The 21,681-nt window shown below is 38.9% G+C and overlaps 1 long non-coding RNA gene across 1 annotated transcript; it reads left to right on the plus strand.

The window, feature by feature from the left end:
* The first annotated feature begins 8,422 nt into the window (after positions 1 to 8,422).
* On the plus strand, positions 8,423 to 11,302 carry LOC145014449 (uncharacterized). Its single transcript, XR_013665536.1, has 3 exons — positions 8,423 to 8,499; positions 9,387 to 9,449; positions 11,191 to 11,302. It is a non-coding gene; the product is annotated as an uncharacterized LOC145014449 (long non-coding RNA).
* The last annotated feature ends 10,379 nt before the right edge of the window (positions 11,303 to 21,681 follow it).

Raw genomic sequence — 21,681 nt, forward strand, 5'->3', positions numbered from 1 at the left:
AATACGACCCCAATATATCTCAATGACAAGCTAACCAGTGGCATGGTCATATTTCTTTTTGGTATTCACGGTCACTCTAACTTTTTGTCGTGACATTCTCCCACCACTAAAATATAGCATGGTCTCGAGTGGCGGGAGAAAAACTATTGTCCCTTCCGATCTCGAACAATATAATGTATAGCTAGACACCTCACTCCCTGATCCTAACCACATACAAATAGGGTTAGGATCCTCGACATGTGGTCACCCCCAATTTACTCTTAGACTTACACGAGGAGGTGGAGCAGACCTCGATAGGTCGCCCCTCTAGGCATCAAGCCCATTAGTTCACCTCTACAGCCTACGCAAAAGTGCACAACTGACTCAACGTATGTCTTATTTGCTCGAACGCAACTATGATACAACTTGTCATGGACTTAAATTTGGCACTCTTCCTTGCTTGTATGGTATCCTGAGGTTTCCACTAGAACCACAAAATTAGCCTACCCAAATACACATGTCAATTGGGTTCGTCGTGCCATGAGCTCATCAAGGAGATTGGCTTTAGGCCCCAACCAATCATGTCTAACTTGCGGTGTTCCCTTCACATTCGAACTCTCTAGCATTTACGATTCGAAAAGATGGAAGCAACTAGACTAACAACCCCTCATGGGATAATATGACCCAAATAGATCTCAATGATAAGCTAACCAGTGGCATGGTCTTTTTCTCTTTGGTCTTCGCGGTAACGCCAACTTTTGGGGGTGAAATAAAGTAGGCAAATAACGAGCAATAGAACAAGATGATAATATAATTTATAGATTTATAATATATTAGTTTTAATTCATATAACGATTTTGAATGTTGAATTCCAAAAACTTTTAAATGATAACACACGATCATATATTAAATAAATAAAACTCTGAACACAAAAGAATTCAAACTCAACTTGTTCAGTTGTTCTCATTGGCTATGAACCACATTAAGTGACTTTTAATAAATAAAAGAATGCATTGTCATGACCAGTGAAAAGGAAACTCGTATGTATATAATTAGAAACTATATTAATTTACCTTAAAAAGTTCATACATGTCACTCCCCCCTTTAATTTAGATAAAGATACTTTCCCAAAAACGGCATAGTTGGTGAGACCTAATGACTAAGATTCTTTAACATGTGCCAAATATCTAGAGACCCTAGCTTGGAGACTTATCTATTCAATGGTATGCGTATTCACTGGTACACAAAAATATTAAAATAAAGGGAGAGAAATTAAATATCCTCTTATAATTTATAATTTATTGATATTTATATTCTTATTCATTTGAAATTTTATTCGTTTTTATTCATATTTTATTCATATTTTTATTAATTTTTATTCATATGAAGTTGTAAGAATATCAAATTTGAATAATATTAATATCTTTTAATATATTTATTATCATTTCAATTAGATAGGAAGATAAGTAAAAAGAAAAATAAAAAGATTTTTAGTTTTGCTAAATATATTTGGGTTATAACTGTTTTCTAAAAACTGGTTTTATTTTTTATATAAACTTTCAAATATTCGATTTGATGTTTTGAAAGATAATTGATTTATTTGTCTATAGTATGGTTATCTAATATTGTTATGAATTTGATCCAAATTTAATGTTTTATTAGGAATTCTTTCTTTCCAAATTTAGTTAGTTTGTTTTTTCACAAATTTAATTTTCTATAACCTTTTGAGACTTTATTTATAGGGAGAATTTCATATATGCCCTTCTTAAACATCAAAATATCATATTTACCCAATTTAATTTCTAAATATCATATTTATCCTTCATAAAATTTCTAAATATCATATTTACCCTTCATAAAATTTCAAAATATCATATATGTCCTTTTTAAACATCAAAATATCATATATGTCCTTCTTAAATATCAAAATATCTTGTATGCACTTTTTAAACATCAAAACATTAATGGTAATATCTAATATCTACAACATGATAATAATCAACAACAACAAAAACTAAACAATCAAAACATACATTCCATAGAAAGGGTTGAAGATGAATCTTTTTGTCTATCAAGAGGCCGACATTCGAATAATTTAGAAGTTCACATTCAATTATCATAGACGTAAGGATAATATTGTTAAATTTCTTAATTATTATAATAATTCTAAGGTATAAAAAATGATTATAAAATATTAAAAACATTATAAAAAAAGATTTGGGCAAATATGATATTTTGAAGGTTTATGAAAGGTAAATATAATATTTTGAAGGTTTATGAAGGGTAAATATGATATTAAGAAATTAAACCGGATAAATATAATATTTTGAAGTTTAAGAGGGACATATATGAAATTCTCCCTTATTTATAATGTATTAATGTCTTATAATATACTTTTTCTTAACTTTCTTTAAAAAGATATTTTATAATATTTTTATTAACTTTTTCTCATCTTTTGTATTGTCATGTATACATTAGCAAACTAATTTTTCTCAATAATTATACGACATTTAGATTTGCTGAAATATGATGTAATCATTGTTTTATTAATTACTCTGATTTTAAATCATATTTGTTGTTCCATCAATCAAAGTAACGCACAATCGTAGAGAATAATTAGTTTAATGATATATATATAAGGCAATGTGAAAGTTGAAAAAATAACGTAAGAGATTTTTTTAAAGTTGTGAATAAAATCTTATAAACCTTTATACAAAGCTATAGAAATAAATTTGTAAAAATAAATAAATTTGGCATGAATATGTAATAAAATTTAAATTGAACCAAACTTATAACAAAAATTAAATTTTCAGCTAAAAGTGAATTTTTTTATAAAAATAGTGACTTATTCAACCTTAGATAGTAGGTAACCATACAAAAAAAACATGAGTTGTGGTCACCCTTTTAAAACATAAAATTGGTTACTAGCAACATTAAAACATTCTAAAAAATTTAGTTTCCAAAAAATATTGATAACCTTTTTAAGAACATTGAATTAATTCAATTAGAGAATTAAATATCAATTGTTATAAGTTACACAATGTTTGATATTCATTTTTGTTAACTGAATTTTGTAGGTTTAAAATAAGATTAATAAGAATACATGAAATTAGGTTTATGTATTATCATAAAATAGTTATAAGCATTTGTATTTTGTCACAAACTAATTGTTCATTTCACGAAAACTGATACTCTCTTACAATAATTTGCAAAAGTGATTTTCTAATTGTTAATTTGACGTATAACTTTTCTAGATGACATGAAGAATATTTCTTAAGTTTGGGTTTCATAACAGTTAACAAAATCTCCAGTTTCCTTATATATTATATTTCAAGGTTTTTTATTGTGTTCGTGGATTGTCTTGAAAAGGAAATTGATGTGACTGAAAATAGATAAAGACGGCTAAAAGAAAATTAAAGAGAAAAAAGGGATTGAAAACACCAATCTAGACTCTTGGAAACTTTGTTAACAATTCCACTGTATCAAATCTTATATCCAAAATACACATAGATGAATATAAAATATTGTATTAAGAATTATTCCGTACTTAGGGGGTGTTTGGATTAGATATTTAGCTTATTGCTTATAACTTATTTGTGGTGGGAATAAACAATAAGCATGGGGAGGAATGCTTATTAAAATTAGCTTATTTAGCCTAATAAGCTGAATTTTATCCAAACACTTAAATTAGCTTATTGTGGGAATAAGCAATAAGCACCTCTTTTTTTCCTATCCAAACACCCCCTTAATGTAATCTAAGATATAAAATATTTTATAATTTAATTTTGCAAATATTGTTTTTACAAAACACTAAAAATTTGAATTCAAAATTTCAAATCTCTATTCTAATTCTAATTCTAATAAAAGAATATGTTTAATATGTTATTGACAAGTGTCATACAGTTAGAATTCGTCATTAATGTTATATATTAACTAGACGAATTCTCGTGTATTGTGCAGCGCAGGTTAAAAATTGATTATTAAAATATTGAAAAATATATGTTTAAAATGATTATTTATTGACATTAACTTTGACATTATATGTTACACTAAATTATATATATATATAATCTCAATTATTTTGAATAATATTATTTATTGACATCAACTCACATTCCTCATTAATACAATTAAATATAATTATCTATTTAGTATTATTTATAAATAATATTATGATTGATTAATTTAAAATTTTTACTTATGCAATTATTTTCTAATTTCAAAAATAATGATCATTTAGAATACAATTTATTTGTAGCTAACGTTACATAATTTTTAATTTGATATTATTATCATTTAAAATTATTGTTCATTAATTTAAACCACTTATTATTAATAATAATTTAAAGAAAGCTTTTTAGAAACACTAAATATTATTACTCAAATATGAAACATATACTAAAATATACTAAATAATAAAGTGATAAGATTGACAATTTATATTTCAAAAGAGACTTTCATTGATAATATTAAATATCCACGATTTTTCTAATTTACCATTTATTATTATTATTATTATTATTATTATTATTATTATTATTATTATTATTAAGTGAAAGAAAACTTTTAAAAAGCGCTTACTATTATAAAATGTTAAATATATACTAAAATATAAAGTGATAAGATAGATAATTTTCATTTTGAAAGAGACTTACATGCATAATATGACATATCCATGATTTTTAATTAATTATATATTTGAAGCAATATAAATATACAGACATATATACAATATCTAATTAAATATTATTTATATCACATTCAATAACATATGATCGATAATATGAATATAATCTAATTTACATTTAAATTTTAACCACAACATACAATTATTGTCTTAAAAAATACTTAAACTAATATATATATATATATATATATATATATATATATATATATATATATATATATATATATATATAAGATTAGTATATAACAAACTTACATATTAAAAACTTTAACATAATAACATGGCTCGAAAAAGGTTCAAAGCCCTCAAACCAACACAAAAACCTTTAAACTTGTTTTTTTTTTTGTGAATTTTATATGTGATTTGTATTTATGTTTCTACTCACAGAGATTAACTTTTTTATAGTGACTATCCATTAATTGCTTATTAAACATATTATATAAGTTAATCATTATTAAGAGATTTTTGAGTGGTATTCATTTAAATAGGAGGTTCCAAATAAGTATGGTTTGAGTCAAAATATAAGTTGAATTGCCTTGCGAGTTTCAAATGCATGAGGTTCAAGGAAAAATGCTAGCTTTATAAGATATATAGATACAATGATTGTCTTAAAAGAATACTTAAACCAAGATATATATATATATATATATATATATATATATATATATATACACACACACACACACATAAGGATTAGTATATAACAAACTTACAAATTAAAAACTTTAACATAATAACATGGCTCGAAAATGGTCTAAAGCCCTTAAACCAATAAAAAAACTTTTAAACTTGTTTTCTTTATGAATTTTATATGTGATTTGTAATTGTGTTTCTACTCAAAGAGATTGACTTTTTTTGTAGTAGACTATCCATTGATTGCTTATTAAACATATTATATAAGTTATAAAACCTTTGAATAGTTAATCATTATTAAGAGACTTTTGAGTGGTATTCATTTAAATAGGAGGTTTCAAATGAATATGGTTTGAGTAAATATATAAGTTGAATAGCCTTAGAAGTTTCAAATTCATGAGGTTCAAGGAAATATACTAGCTTTATAAGATATATAGTTAATAATGTTACTTGTCAACCTATTAATTATCTATATTAAATTTTAAATTTCCACTTTAATTACATTAAAATAATAATTGATATCCATTTCAAATTTCTAAATTTAAATTTCCCTCACTAATTACATTAGATTAATAATTGATTTTTCATTTTAAACTTTCTAATCCTAATTATATTAAATTAATAACATTACATTGAAAAATAAAATAAAATTATTACAGATTATAAGGTAATATATCTTCACGTATTTATTTAAATCAATGATTATAATTTAATATAACTAAAAAATATCTCTTAAGTAATAACTTATTTAGAATACTTGATTAATAATTTTAACTTTTTAATAAAAAAAAATTAATTAGTGTTATAACTGTGATTCTCACAGGTTATAAACTAGTTCTTCATATAGAGGACAATTATGCACGTTTTGAACGACACATGACGTGTTCGAAAAAACTAACCAGTAACCGGTAGCGTTTTGTTAGACGCTACGTGAAATAGCTTTTAGATTTGAAATATTTTGTTTAAACTAAACGCTAAAAACATATAGTGTCAAACGAGACTTTTTGTTGAAAATGAAGCTTTTTGTCAAATACTAGAAGCTAGAAGCTCCCAATCGCTATGTACCAAACATACAAATATTCTAATTTACATGAACCTAGTCTTATATATATATATATATATATATATATATATATATATATATATATATATATATATATATATATATATATATATATATATATATATAAAGGAATGTGTGGCTGTTAGGTATCTAACATTGGGTATAGAACACTAAAAACATCGACGTTTTGAAGTAATTCAATCAAATCCCGTTTTTCCTTCTAAAATCAACATATCACTTCTCTCCAAATCAGTACTCCCAAAAGTTTCGTTTTTATCTATTTACTGAACTGATACGATGATTGTGATCTACACAAATATAATTTTTTCTTTCCCTCCAATTTCTGTAGATATCGTGATCTTCTTCTTTGTTATTCTCAATATTAGCCCACCTTATTTGGGAAAAGGGTTTATCGTCTTTCAAATCCATTCTAATTTTCTTATTACAATCCTTCATCTCCGTTTTCTTCCAGGTAATGTCTATAGCATCCTTATTTTTGTTATTGTAATTACATGTTATACTAGAAGCAAAAGCGTGTGAATGTTATAATAGAAAGATGTTTGAGGATTTTAAAAAAGAATGGATAGAAGCTATGGGCAATTTAACTCATGAAACATTAAGAAAAATTACAAAAAAAAAAATTAAGTATAGAGTCGGGCAGTTGAATGTTGATAAAATGCATTGTAGAATTGTTACCTTTCATTTCTTGAATCCAGTAAATGTTAAGTGCTCATGTGCTAAGTTTGAAACATATGGGATATTGTGCAACCATAGTTTATATGTGATCAAGAAGAGACATGTTGAAACCCTTCTTGATCACTATATTTTACCCAGGTGGACACTTGATGCTAGATTCAAGGTGGATAATACCAACATTGGATTGGAAGAAATCAACAATGAAAATGGAGTTAGTGCCTTAACGGAGTGGTGTGTTCGTGCAAACTATAATAAAGCAATTGAACTTGCAAGAGACTCCTCTTTTGAGATAAGAAAGCTTAATAATTTCTTGGTAAAGTTTTTAGAAAATCAGCTTAGTCGGAAAAAGGCGAAAGGACATCCAAATACATCTCAACAATCTTGTGCAGACATTTCTCAAGTAGACATCGTGCCTCAAATATCTATCAGGGATCCTCTTCTTCCGACTAATACAAAAGGGCGTCCCAAAAATGCAAATAGAATCAAATATTCTTTGGAAATGGTGAAGAAAAAAAGAACTTGTTCTCACTGTGGGGGATTAGGTCATTATATCAGTGGGTGCTCTATTAAAAAGGTAATGTATTATTTTATATACTGCTTAATAGGTAACATATTTTGTGGTTAAATGCTTACATTTGTTTTTTCATCAGGCAGAGGAAGCTTTAAAAGACAAAGAATTATATAGTAAATAGTAGGTGATATGGTGATGTCATTTCAGCAGCCTCAACCAACCTGTTTTGAGAAGGGATACGTGTAACGCCCTGTTCTAAAATATTCATTTATGGAATTTCAGAGGCCAAGGCCAGGGGCGTTTTAGTCCTTTATTAAATTTGGAGTTATTATTTGAGAAGTTTTCAGGCCGGGTTGTGTTGATTAGAAACGTAGGGTTTCTCGTCACCTTTCCGTGGATATAAAGTTCATCAGAATCGGATCTAGAATGAAGGAGTTATGATACTTTGAAGATTTGGCAAGAATGGCCCTTACAGAGAAAAGTTTGCATAGAAGACCATACATGCATGTTGTGGTGCGCGTGTTTAGCTGAGTTGTAGCGCCTGGTTTCCGGTATGTGAATTTTATTTGAGCATTGCCCTAATTTAACCTTGGACTCGGCGAGTTATAGGGTCCGACTCGCCGAGTAGGGACGAGACTCAGGACACGTTTTAAGTAGGCGACTCGGCGAGTCCACATCCTGGACTCGGCGAGTCACCGCTGCTGGATGAAACCCTAAGTTTCAAGGGTTTGCACCCTATTTAAACTCTCATTCCGCCCCAACTCGTCCCCATTCACCCCCAGAACTCCCCCTACATCGTTTTTCGTTGTTTCCTTGAGAGTTTGAGGTGTTCTTGGTGTGTTCTTGAAGGTTTTGAGGAGTAAGAGGAGTAGATCAAGAAGAGGAGAAGGAGATCAGCCATCTTTGTGTTATTTCAACATTTCCTTTGAGGTATAACCCGTTTTCCCGTTGATTCTATGCTTAAAACTTCATTTGGGTCCTTCTTGGTCAATTCCCCAAGTTGTATGTGCATTATATGTCGTAATAAGGCGTTTGGCCTTTGGATCTATGCAAGATTGAGCTCCAGGAGCTCAGATCTGTTAGCCTTTTTGGCCCCATGAGGCTTGTTAGCCCTAGATCTACCCTTTTGAGACATTTTGAGCCCTATAATCCATATTGGTGAATATCAACACGTAAAGTTGGAAACTTTACGTGTGATTCGTGTCCTAGAAGTCCAGATCTATGAATGGCATGGACTGGAATCGAGCAAATCGGTATATTTAAGGAGTGCATGGCGACGACTCGGCGAGTCGCATAGGTGACTCGGCGAGTCTGGTCGCGAGTCACCGATTTGGTCCCTTCTTCATGTGTCGAGTTGAGCCATGAGTCACAGGGGGTGACTCGGTGAGTTGGGAGCTGAACTCACCCATGTTAGGACTCGGCGAGTCAATGCCCTGACTCGGCGAGTCCAAGGCAATCTTCATAGATCAAGAACAGACTCGGCGAGTTGTTCATACAACTCGGCGAGTCTTAGCATAAAGTGTTCATCGGATGAAGATGAACTCGACGAGTTGTTCATACAACTCGGCGAGTAGGATGAAGGAGTTGTATGACAGTTAGAAGGTGAACTCGTCGAGTCATAGCCCGACTCGACGAGTAGAACCAGGGACCCAGGACATTGGTTTGCTAGGGACTCGGCGAGTGGTGATCCACTCGGCGAGTCGGGTCAACTGAAAGTTGACCCTAGCATTGGCTTAGGGCTAAACCAGGGGTAAAATGGTCATTTTACCTAAAGGACAGTTAGCAGTGTTTGATTGAGTATGTTGTGGGAATTGCAGCCGGAGGACTCCCGGAGCAGCAGCAGTCAGTTAGTTCCCGATCAGTTCAGCAGCTACTTTGAGGTGAGTTACCTTCCAGTAGCAGTGGGTCTAAGGCCACAATGCCGACCCACCAGTAGGAGATGTATGATAGATGATTGTCTTTGTGATATCATCTAAGTTTGCTATTACCTGACATGTTATATGCTAGCATGATATGTTGTATGTAGAGTTTGGTTGTTAGGACCGAAGGGTAGTCAGACACCCCAGATACGTCTGACAGTACGTGATGATATGTATGCATGCTGGCTTGTTATGTTATATGTGATCGTAGTAGTAGGGGGTGAAATAGTCCCCGAGGATCGGTTGTTAGGACCGATGGGTAGTCAGCACCCCAGAATGGCTTGACATGGGTAGTCAGCACCCTAGAATGGCTTGACACGGGTAAGACGGCACCCCAGAATGGCCATATGGGTAGGTCGGCACCCCAGAATGGCCGTACCGGGTAGTCAGGCACCCCAGAATAGTCTGGCAGTACGTATGTTATGTGTTTGTATGGTATGCGGTACGTTGGGGGAACTCACTAAGCTTTGTGCTTACGTTTACAGTTTTGTTTTCAGGTACCTCTACATCGAAGGGGAAGGAGCCGGAGCGGTAGCGACACGTTATACACACACTCTTCGATTTCCGCATTCATGAGTTTTACTGGGATTGTACTCTGATATTTTGATGGGATGTACGGTTGGCTTTTTAGAACATGGTTGCAATGTGTTATGGTGTGAACAAACAATGTTTTTATTTATTAATGTTTTCTAAAGTAATACCTTAAAAATGAAATTTTCGGACGTAAAAATTGGGTCGTTACAAGTTGGTATCAGAGCCCTGGTTTGAGGGATTCGGACACACCTTCGGGAGTGTTTGGACTCAAATCGAGGGATTGAAAGATTTTCCAAAAGAAATTGTTCTTTAAAACCCGGAAAAGAGTCATAAGAAAGAGCAAAGTGTGTGGCGTGCGCGACCGGCCGAGCTCAAGTAAGTATTCCCCATAGTACCCATACAAGTTTATGTTATGTTTATCAGCTTTGTGAATACTGCATGCTAGAATAGGCTAAGGATCTAGGGGTGATGCCTTATGTGCCTGTTTATTTGCTACAGCTTATTGAATATTGCATGCTAGAATTGAGTAGACAGCAGTAGGATAGCCTGTTTAGGTTATGCCTGATAGTATAAGCTTAGCACCCTATGTTAAGTGTCGTTTCTTGTTCTAAGAACAGTTTTGGCTTGAGTCTGTTTTTCCTTATCCGAATGCTGCTTGCTTCGTGCTTGGTGGGATTCTGAGTAATGGGAGTGAGCCACTAGGTAAACACGTCACACCACATGTAATCAGGGTTGAATAATCCCAAAGTGTTGGAACTGGCCCTATTGCGCAGCTCTTGTTTGAGTCCAACCGTTGTAGGGACGGATCTTTTACTTGAAGGATTATCTAATCCTCATCACATGTGATGGTGTTTAGGTGGTGGCTAACTGGAATTATGAGGAGACCTACAGCAGCTGAGGACCAGTTGTGTTGAACTTGAGTTTTCCCTAGGGCAAGCCTAGGATGAGAATAACAGAGAGGAGCAGTAGTAAAGGGGAGTTGGTGGAGTCGAGGAATTCCTCGGAGAAGGTACGGATAGATGTGGAAGGTAGTATGGGCCCGTACTACTGAAAGCAGAGGATCCGTACCCGAGCCGAGGAAGGCCAAGACGAGACCAAGGAACCTGTAAGTAGTTGAGATCCCTCAGAAAGTAGCAGTACCACTAATGATTATTATGATGTTTTGCAGAATGGTGGTACTTCGACCGAGACCGACAGATGGCGGGTCAGGAGAGGGGTCAGGTTCGGGATCTGGCACCGAGCCGATTGAGGAGAGGCTACGTGAGTTCATCACGTCGGAGATCATTAGGGGCATCCTTGAGTCGACCCCCATCATCTTTGGGTCGATCAAGGAAGGGATCGTGGAGTTGATGGAGGATCGCCTACGGGCATTCAGGAGCGACTTGGCCTCTAGCCAGTCAGGATCTCGCACACTGTCCTTCAAGGACTTCAGGGGCAGTGGTGCGCCGGATTTCCATGGGGTGAAGGACCCCATTGTCGCCAGGCGGTGGATTGCGGATATTGAGTCCGCCCAGTTGACCAGCTTCTGCCTCGAGGGGTCGAAGGTGAGGTACGCAGCAGGGTGTTTGCGGGACCGGGCCCGAGATTGGTGGGAGTCAGTGGGTGACTCGTTGGGAGCCTCGGCTATCGAGGCAATGACCTGGTCGGACTTTGTGGCTAGGTTCAGGGCAGAGTTTGCGCCAGCGGTCGAGCTCCAGCAGCTGGCCAGGGAGTTTCTAGACATGAGGCAGACGACAGAGACCGTGGCGGAGATCACCGCCAAGTTTCGGGAGAGGGCTTTATTGGTGCCCCAGTATGCAGGCGACGAGGATATGAGGAGGACTCGTTACCATGATATGCTACGAGCTGACATTCGGGAGCATGTCAGCTTTTCGGCTTGCCCTACCCTGGACTCCATGATTGCCAGGGCTAGAGAGAGAGAGAGATAGATTTGGAGCACATCCGGAAACGGAAACTTGAGGATGGTCAGGCATCAGGGGCTTCGGGGAAGAAGCCCAAGGGATCAGATGGGAGGCCAAAAGGCCAGTCGGGTCCGAGCCGCTGCAGGAGGTGCGGTAGGCCGCACGAGGGGGCGTGCAGGATGGGATCGTCAGGCTGATACAAGTGCGGCAAGTTTGGGCATATCAGCAGGGATTGCACTGCTCCTGCGACAGTTATTCAGACATCGGAGTTGCTGTGTTTCCACTGCAACCAGAGGGGCCACAAGAAGGCCAATTGCCCCATGTTGACAGTTTCAGCGCCAGTGAAGGCGCCAGCTCCAGCGACCCTGCGGATCACGGATGGCCGACAGGGCAAGGCAGAGGCTCCAGTGGTGAGGAGTCGGGCATTTCAGTTGACTGCTGAGGAGGCACGCACCGCGCCCGATGTGGTGACGGGTATGATTCCTTCCTTCTATCTTTTATTTTTCGTTGTTATGATATTGATATGTGCTCCGTGTGTATACATGTGTATTAGGATCGTTCCATGTGAACGGCATCCCGGTTCAAGTATTGTTCGACTCGGGTGCATCCCGATCGTTCGTTTCTCTTGCTCTTAGCAAGAGATTTCATGAGACTTCAGGCGAGTTAGATTGCCCGTTAGAGGTAGAGATTGCTGACGATCGATCGGTGCGAGCATCGATGGTGTTTCGAGATTGTGTTCTGCGACTGTTTGAGGAGTGTTACCTGGTAGACTTGGTTCCCATTCCATTGCGTGGGAACAAGGTGATTATTGGTATGGATTGGTTGAGCCCTAATGGGGCAGTGATAGATTGCGCACAGCAGCTAGTGCGAGTCAGGACCCCAAGCGGGGAAGAGTTAGTGATTCATGGAGAGCGGCCGCAGTGTGGACCCACTGTATGTTCAGCAGCGAGGGCTAGGCGCTACCTTCAGCAGGGATGCGCGGGTTATGTCGCGTACGTGATGGACACCCGGGAGGCGGGTAAGGCGACCGTGAGCGAGGTCCCGGTGGTTCGAGATTTTGCTGATGTTTTCCCGGAGGAACTACCTGGGATACCTCCGGAGCGACAGGTGGAGTTCAGGATTGACCTCATTCCCGGTGCGGCTCCGATAGCTAAAGCACCATATCGGTTGGCTCCTCCCGAGATGCAGGAGTTGTCTACGCAGCTGCAGGAGCTGCTGGACAAGGGATTTATTCGGCCGAGCAGTTCGTCCTGGGGAGCCCCGATTCTGTTTGTGAAGAAGAAGGATGGGTCGCATCGGATGTGTATAGATTATCGGGAGCTGAACAAGGTAACGGTGAAGAACCGTTACCCGCTTCCGAGGATTGATGACCTCTTTGACCAGCTTCAGGGCGCATCTTGGTTCTCCAAGATTGATTTGCGTTCGGGTTATCATCAGATGAGGGTCAGGGAGGAAGATATGCAGAAGACCGCGTTTCGGACGCGCTATGGCCATTACGAGTTCGTGGTGATGCCGTTTGGGCTCACCAATGCTCCTGCCGCGTTCATGGACCTCATGAACCGTGTATGCAGACCGATGCTGGACCGGTCTGTGATAGTCTTTATCGATGATATCTTGGTTTATTCCAAGACCCGGGAGGAACATGAGGAGCATTTGAGAGAGGTGTTAGAGACCCTGAGGAGGGAGAGCTTGTATGCCAAGTTCTCCAAGTGTGAGTTTTGGTTGCGCGAGGTGCAATTTCTGGGACACCTCGTCAACCAGAACGGGATTCTGGTCGATCCGGCCAAGGTCGAGGCCGTGATGAGATGGGAGGTTCCGAAGTCTCCATCTGAGATTCGGAGCTTCCTGGGATTGGCAGGCTACTATCGGAGATTTATCCAGGATTTCTCCAAGATAGCCGTGCCCCTGACGCGGCTGACGAAGAAAGCCGTGGTCTTTCGGTGGGGACCCGAGCAGCAGGCTGCATTTGAGACGCTGAGATAGCGATTGTGTGAGGCGCCGATCTTAGCCCTGCCAGAGGGCGTAGAGGATTTCGTGGTTTATTGTGATGCGTCCATTTCTGGGTTGGGCGCGGTGCTGATGCAAAGGGGGCATGTCATTGCTTACGCTTCAAGGCAGCTCAAGCCTCACGAGGCGAACTACCCGATGCACGATTTGGAGTTGGGGGCGGTGGTATTTGCCCTCAAGATTTGGCGACATTACCTCTATGGGGTTCGGTGTACCATCTACACGGACCACAAGAGCTTGAGGTACCTCATGGATCAGCCGAATCTGAACATGAGGCAGCGTCGGTGGTTGGATGTGGTGAAGGATTATGATTGCGAGATCCTTTACCACCCGGGGAAGGCCAATGTGGTGGCCGATGCGCTTAGCCGCAAGACGGCGCCGATCAGGGACGCCTGTTTGAGGATGACTGTGGTGACTCCCCTGTTGGAGCAGATTCGGGAGGCTCAACAGGAGGCTATCAAGGAGGAGCATCGGAAGAGCGAGCGTGTAGTGGGTCAGGTTTCCTCCTTTGATTATGATGGTAGAGGACTTTTGACATTACACCGTAGGGTGTGGGTGCCGTATCTCGGTGGTGTGCGTCAGATGTTGATGGAGGAGGCGCACAAGTCCCGATTTTCTATTCATCCCGGGGCGACGAAGATGTATAGGGATCTTCGTCCGGATTATTGGTGGCCTTGCATGAAACGGGATGTGGCATGGTACGTCGAGCGGTGCTTGACCTGCAGGAAGGTCAAGGCCGAACATCATAGACCGCATGGCAAGATGCAGCCGTTGGATATTCCACTGTGGAAATGGGAAGATATCACGATGGATTTTATCACGAAGCTTCCCAGGACCGCACGTGGAGTGGATTCGATTTGGGTCATCGTGGATAGATTGACCAAGAGTGCTCACTTTATTCCGATTCAGGAGAGCATATCGGCCGAGAAATTGGCCGACATCTATATCAGGGAGATTGTGGCACGGCATGGGGTGCCGGTATCGGTGATCTCGGACAGGGATGTGCGTTTTACTTCCAGGTTTTGGAAGAGATTCCATGACGAGTTAGGCTCTCGTCTGCATTTCAGCACCGCCTTTCACCCGCAGACAGATGGTCAGAGTGAGCGGACCATCCAGACTTTGGAGGACATGTTGCGGGCGTGTGTTCTGGATTTCGGTGGTAGCTGGGATACCTATCTTCCTTTGGCTGAGTTCTCCTACAACAACAGCTATCACGCGAGTATCGACCGCCCTCCCTTCGAGATGTTGTATGGACGGAGATGTAGGACCCCGATATGCTGGGGTGAGGTTGGCCAGAGAGTCATGGGAAGCACCGAAGTGGTGCTCAAGACGACTGAGAGGATCCAGCAGGTCCGGAGCAGGCTTCAGGCTGCTCAGAGTCGGCAGAAAAGTTATGCCGACAAGCGTCGATCCGATTTAGAGTTCCAGGTCGGGGATATGGTCCTCCTGAAGGTGTCGCCGTGGAAAGGCGTCATCCGATTCAGGAAGCGGGGCAAGTTGGGCCCGCGATTCATCGGACCGTTCAGGGTCTTAGCCCGGGTGGGCAAGGTAGCATATAGGCTGGATCTGCCAGCCGAGCTTAGCCAGATCCACAACACTTTCCATGTTTCGCAGTTGCGAAAGTGCCTAGTGGACGATTCTGCAGTAGTACCTTTGGAGGATATTCAGGTTGATGACAGCCTGAACTACATTGAGCGCCCAGTCGCAATCCTCGACAGGAAGTCGAAGGATTTAAGGAACAAGAGGGTGGAGCTAGTGAAGGTGCAATGGCAGCACCGCAAAGCTTCAGAGTGGACTTGGGAACCGATGGACGAGATGATGGAGCACTACCCCGAGCTGTTTCAGGACCAGACAGCAGACTTCGAGGACGAAGTCTAAAATAAGTGGGGGAGATTTGTAGCGCCTGGTTTCCGGTATGTGAATTTTATTTGAGCATTGCCCTAATTTAACCTTGGACTCGGCGAGTCATAGGGTCCGACTCGCCGAGTAGAGACGAGACTCAGGACACGTTTTAAGTAGGCGACTCGGCGAGTCCACATCCTGGACTCGGCGAGTCACCGCTGCTGGATGAAACCCTAAGTTTCAAGGGTTTGCACCCTATTTAAACTCTCATTCCGCCCCAACTCATCCCCATTCACCCCCAGAACTCCCCCTACATCGTTTTCCGTTGTTTCCTTGAGAGTTTGAGGTGTTCTTGGTGTGTTCTTGAAGGTTATGAGGAGTAAGAGGAGTAGATCAAGAAGAGTAGAAGGAGATCAGCCATCTTTGTGTTATTTCAACATTTCCTTTGAGGTATAACCCGTTTTCCCCTTGATTCTATGCTTAAAACTTCATTTGGGTCCTTCTTGGTCAATTCCCCAAGTTGTATGTGCATTATATGTCGTAATAAGGCGTTTGGCCTTTGGATCTATGCAAGATTGAGCTCCAGGAGCTCAAATCTGTTAGCTTTTTGGCCCCATGAGGCTTGTTAGCCCTAGATCTACCCTTTTGAGACATTTTGAGCCCTATAATCCATATTGGTGAATATCCACACGTAAAGTTGGAAACTTTACGTGTGATTCGTGTCCTAGAAGTCCAGATCTATGAATGGCATGGACTGGAATCGAGCAAATCGGTATATTTAAGGAGTGCATGGCGACGACTCGGCGAGTCGCATAGGTGACTCGGCGAGTCTGGTCGCGAGTCACCGATTTGGTCCCTTCTTCATGTGTCGAGTTGAGCCATGAGTCACAGGGGGTGACTCGGTGAGTTGGGAGCTGAACTCACCCATGTTAGGACTCGGCGAGTCAATGCCCTGACTCGGCGAGTCCAAGGCAATCTTCATTATTCAAGAACAGACTCGGCGAGTTGTTCATACAACTCGGCGAGTCTTAGCATAAAGTGTTCATCGGATGAAGATGAACTCGACGAGTTGTTCATACAACTCGGCGAGTAGGATGAAGGAGTTGTATGACAGTTAGAAGGTGAACTCGTCGAGTCATAGCCCGACTCGACGAGTAGAACCAGGGACCCAGGACATTGGTTTGCTAGGGACTCGGCGAGTGGTGATCCACTCGGCGAGTCGGGTCAACTGAAAGTTGACCCTAGCATTGGCTTAGGGCTAAACCAGGGGTAAAATGGTCATTTTACCTAAAGGACAGTTAGCAGTGTTTGATAGAGTATGTTGTGGGAATTGCAGTCGGAGGACTCCCGGAGCAGCAGCAGTCAGTTAGTTCCCGATCAGTTCAGCAGCTACTTTGAGGTGAGTTACCTTCCAGTAGCAGTGGGTCTAAGGCCACAATGCCGACCCACCAGTAGGAGATGTATGATAGATGATTGTCTTTGTGATATCATCTAAGTTTGCTATTACCTGACATGTTATATGCTAGCATGATATGTTGTATGTAGAGTTTGGTTGTTAGGACCGAAGGGTAGTCAGACACCCCAGATACGTCTGACAGTACGTGATGATATGTATGCATGCTGGCTTGTTATGTTATATGTGATCGTAGTAGTAGGGGGTGAAATAGTCCCCGAGGATCGGTTGTTAGGACCGATGGGTAGTCAGCACCCCAGAATGGCTTGACATGGGTAGTCAGCACCCCAGAATGGCTTGACACGGGTAAGACGGCACCCCAGAATGGCCGTATGGGTAGGTCGGCACCCCAGAATGGCCGTACCGGGTAGTCAGGCACCCCAGAATAGTCTGGCAGTACGTATGTTATGTGTTTGTATGGTATGCGGTACGTTGGGGGAACTCACTAAGCTTTGTGCTTACGTTTACAGTTTTGTTTTCAGGTACCTCTACATCGAAGGGGAAGGAGCCGGAGCGGTAGCGACACGTTATACACACACTCTTCGATTTCCGCATTCATGAGTTTTACTGGGATTGTACTCTGATATTTTGATGGGATGTACGGTTGGCTTTTTAGAACATGGTTGCAATGTGTTATGGTGTGAACAAACAATGTTTTTATTTATTAATGTTTTCTAAAGTAATACCTTAAAAATGAAATTTCCGGACATAAAAATTGGGTCGTTACATGAGTATGCCCAACGTAAGGCTGGTGTACGCCCAACATAAAGGGGTAAAAGATCGCGGGTCCTATTGGCGTACGCCCGGCGTACGTCCGGCGTACAGGAGTTACGCCCAACGTACACTAACAGCTTAAAAACCATAATTCTTGGACAAACACTATATAAAGGACATTATAGCTCCAACCCTAGCCTCCATATCAGCCTCCCCAACCTCATAAGGAACCCTAGATCGACCCAACCTTCATATTGTGAGATCTTGGTCTTGGAAGGCTTATCTTGGTAGGTTTTAGCTTGTAAAAGGGAGAGGAAGATTAGTAAGGAAGAACCTTGAAGGCCAGGGCTTATAGATCTAAGACAACACCATCCTCTTGAACACCTGGAAGGTAAAAAGCTCGTAACTTTGTCTATGGATGCTTAGATCTAGTATGGGTAGTTATGGTAGTTTTTGGTCCAAAGGTGAAAGCTTTATAGCTTGAATCCGATTTGCAGGTCAAGGGTTGCCACCCTTGGTGCTAAATGACTCCCTTGAACAGAAAGTTGATATCTTGGAAGTCCAAATGAGTTCATGCATGAGTTAAGACCTTCTTTCATGGAATTAGAACATTGGTTTTGGAGTTGGGACTTATGTAAGTCATGGAAGCCATAAAGTGAGTAACTTTATGGATTAGGGCATGGAATAGGACCTAGATCTAAGTTTATGGCTCTAGAGTCGGAGTATTAAGCACTTAATGGAAAGTGTCTTAACAAATTGAGTACACCGAGCGTAATTGCAGGTACGCCCCGCATACTCTCTAGCAGGCCAGTACGCTAAGCGTACATTAGAGTACGCCCCGCGTAACGCAGTCAGTTGGGCTTATTGCATTTTGGGCCTCGGTATGGGCTGAGCTGAGACTTAGGGTTCTTGGGCCTTATTGGGCCATCAGAATTCAGTTTCTAAGGACCAAGGATTTAGCATTGGGCTTGAGTAAGGTCCATAAAAGGGATTTGGGCCCAATGAAGCAAATTGGGCCATTAGTAGGCCTTTAGTAGGGCCATGGATGGGCTTAGAAGGAATTGAGGGTTTTAGGCCATGTTGTGACCCATGCCATAGCAGGGGTAAATGGTCATTTTACCCATAAGAGAATCTCTATTCTGAGTTAGTATTTTATTTCCCATGATAGCTGGGAAGCAACCATAGCAGCAATCGGGGATTTCTCATTCAGGACTTCAGGAGTTAGCATCACGAGGTGAGTTTTCCTTCTAGTAGGAACGAGTCTAAGGCCACAATGCCGACCCGATTAGCTAGCAGTAGTTTTCGGACTTCGGTCCAATAGTTAGTATGTTTGATGCCTTCGTGGCTCAGACAGGATATATGTGTTATGTGTTCCGGGTTACAACCCGATGCATTATGCAGTATATGTATTCATACTAGTTGATATGTTTATGCTATGCTATGTTCAGTCAGTTTCCGGACTTCGGTCCGATGTAGGGGGCAAGCCCCCAGTTAGTCCGAACTTCGGTCCGATGCAGGGGGCAATGCCCCAGTTAGTCCGGACTTCGTTCCGATATCGGGGACACGGTCCCAATCAGTTTCCGGACTTCGGTCCGATGCAAGGGGCAAGGCCCCAGTTAGTTTCCGGACTTCGGTCCGATGCAGTGGGCAAGGCCCAGTATGTGCTTTATATGTTTGTATGGTATGTGGTAGTTTGGGGGAGCTCACTAAGCTTCGTGCTTACGGTTTCAGTTTTTGGTTTCAGGTACTCAGTTTTCAAAAGAAGAGCTCGGAGGGATTGCAGTGCACACACCATCTGTTCAGCCTGTGATGTTTATACTATGATATTTTGACAATTGTTACGATATTTTGAGATACATTGTTTTTGGTTTTTATATGGTGTTCGATGACTATGGTTTTATTATTAAATTAAAACGAAATTTTTAGACTGTATTTTTGGGATGTTACAATACGATGAAGAACTTGCATTTTTTTTTTCCGTGTTATGTTTTTTTCACCTGAAATTTGGATATTGGATTTTCTTTGTTAATGAGTTTTGCATTTAAAACAGAAACCATTGAGTCAAAGTTGAGTAAATTTCTTCAAGGCTTTTGTATGGGGATTACAATTAGCTTCCTTTAGTTTAGCATAGTATGACATCTCAATTATAGAAGTGATTACAATTATAGGTAAATAAAAATAATAAAACTCATTTGTAAGAAAAAAGTTGAAGGGCATAAATGGCATACAACGAAGAATTAGAGTAAAAAAATTACAACAATTCAACTAATTCATCACATAAACACATATTCAAAGTTCAATGATTGGTTCTAGTTTTTGGTAAAATATTCACTATTGATAATGTTGCCTTTACAAAACTTCAAACATTTCTTTCATTCTGTTTCTACTAATATCAGCTACCACCTGAAAGGGATTTCCAAGTAGAAACAAGTCTTTTATCTTTGATGAGAAGTTCAACTAGTCATTGATAGACACCATAAGTGGAAACAATAGATGGAAGAATTCCCAAAAACTGAATTACCTGAAGTTAAAAAAATAAACAAACAAAAAGTGAATTGTTTTCATCAACGACAACTTCATCTCCATTGATAGTTAATATTTGTAATAACTACTTTAAAGATGACTAGATGAAAATTCAAATAATAATAATAATGGGATATAATTATTGTATAAATTAAAAGAAATCTAATTTTATGGGATGTAATTAAGATTTACCTAATACCAACATACTGTGCTATAAGGACTTAACAACAAATTGAAATTTAATAATAGAAAGAAACTGGAAAACATAATTACAACTCATAATAGTAATAAGAGAAATGAAATCTAAGAAGGTCGAAACCAAAAAATTAAATGGAAAATGAAAAGGGGAAAAAGAAAGTATTGCAAATCGTGATGTTTTTAAATGGGATCAAATTTTAATAGGTTTCCAAAGAACAAAATTAAATTAAACAACTAGAAAAGTAAATCTAATTAAAACAAGGGATGTATAACTTAACCTGTGTAAATCGGTTTAGGACGAGGGATATAATTTGCGGCATTCGACAGCAGGGCCACCCTTAGATATTAAATCATCACTTTTCAGATTTGTTCATTGCAAATTAAACACATAAAGATTGTGTACAATACTCCTAAGAGATTACTCAGACAAAGAAAAAGAAAGAAGTTGATAAATATAGGAATGTTGACGGAAAGAAGAAAAATAGGTCGGTACAAAAGGAATACGGGATTTAATACATTTCACCTTAAAACGACAACATTTTTTTAGATTCCACACCTAATACTAGCTGCCTAACAGCCACACATTCCCATTTCCTATATATATATATATATATATATATATATATATATATATATATATATATATATATATATATATATATATATGGAAATAATCAAATGAGAACATTAAAAAAGTTGAGAATGTGAGAACCCTTATGAATCAATCATTTTATAAGACAAATTAATACTTTTGTATTTAGATTAAATTTTAAAATATTAATAATAAAGCTTAATCTCCTAAGATCTAGCAATCATAATATTTACCTAAAAAAGCAAAATAATAATAATAATAATAATAATAATAATAATAATAATAATTGATGTTTTTTTCTTTTTAAGTTATTTTATTAGTTTTCTTTTTTCAACAAAAAAACCAAATTTATTTACTTAAAAAAGTAAACTACAATTAAAATCATAAATTAAGATCAAAAGATTTTCAGGTATCATCCTTTCTTCACTC

This window comes from Lactuca saligna, chromosome 9 (genome assembly GCF_052625555.1).
Source record: "Lactuca saligna cultivar CGN05327 chromosome 9, ASM5262555v1, whole genome shotgun sequence".
NCBI classification, from domain to species: Eukaryota; Viridiplantae; Streptophyta; class Magnoliopsida; order Asterales; family Asteraceae; genus Lactuca; species Lactuca saligna.